The following is an 861-nucleotide window of genomic DNA, read 5'->3' as shown; positions in this document are numbered from 1 at the left end:
TCGCTAACGCCATGAGTTGGGAAGAGCTGAAGGTTCTACTACTGGAAGAATACTGCCCAAGGGGCGAAGTGCAAAAGCTTGAGCAGGAGCTCTGGAATCTGAAAATGGCTGGGTTTGATCTAGTCGCCTACACAGCTAGGTTCAACGACCTCGCTGCTTTGTGCCCTACCATGGTCAACCCAGAATCAAAGAAGGTCGAAAGGTACATTTGGGGGTTGTCACCCCAGATTCAAGGGCATGTCCTAGCTTCCAACCCTATCACCTACAACAGCGCTAAACGCCTGGCTCAACGACTCATCGACCACGGAGTAAAACAGGGTACCATTGCAGCAACCGCAAATCCACCTAAGGAGGCTCAGGGCCAGAGTAGGCCCTGGAACAAGAGGAGGGGACAAACCCTCCAAGAAAACCCCAAGAAACAACAAGTAGTAGCGACCCACGCGATTACTGTACCTACCAACTCTGCCCCCACAAGCTCATACAATGGGAAACTTCCAAAGTGAAACCAATGCAACTTCCACCACCACGGTCTCTGCCGTGACCTTCAATGCACCAGGTGCAATAAGAAGGGACATACAGCCTGCTATTGCAAAGAGCCAACCCAACAATCTGCCCCCACTGCTAATACCGGAGTAAGTCGCGCCTGCTTTGAGTGCGGAGACACGAGACACTACCGCAGGGACTACCCAAAGGCAAACAACAGGAATACCGGCGGAAGGGGCCGAGTTTTCGCAATGGGACAAGATGAAGCTGGTGCGGACCCTACTGTTGTTATGGGTACGTTTCTTCTCGATAACTCATATGCATGCATTTTGTTTGATAGTGGAGCGGAAAGGAGTTTTGTGAGTCACGACTTTAAAG

The sequence above is a fragment of the Lactuca sativa genome, chromosome 4 (genome assembly GCF_002870075.4).
Source record: "Lactuca sativa cultivar Salinas chromosome 4, Lsat_Salinas_v11, whole genome shotgun sequence".
Taxonomy (NCBI): Eukaryota; Viridiplantae; Streptophyta; class Magnoliopsida; order Asterales; family Asteraceae; genus Lactuca; species Lactuca sativa.
Note: the sequence above shows the minus strand (reverse complement) of the source record.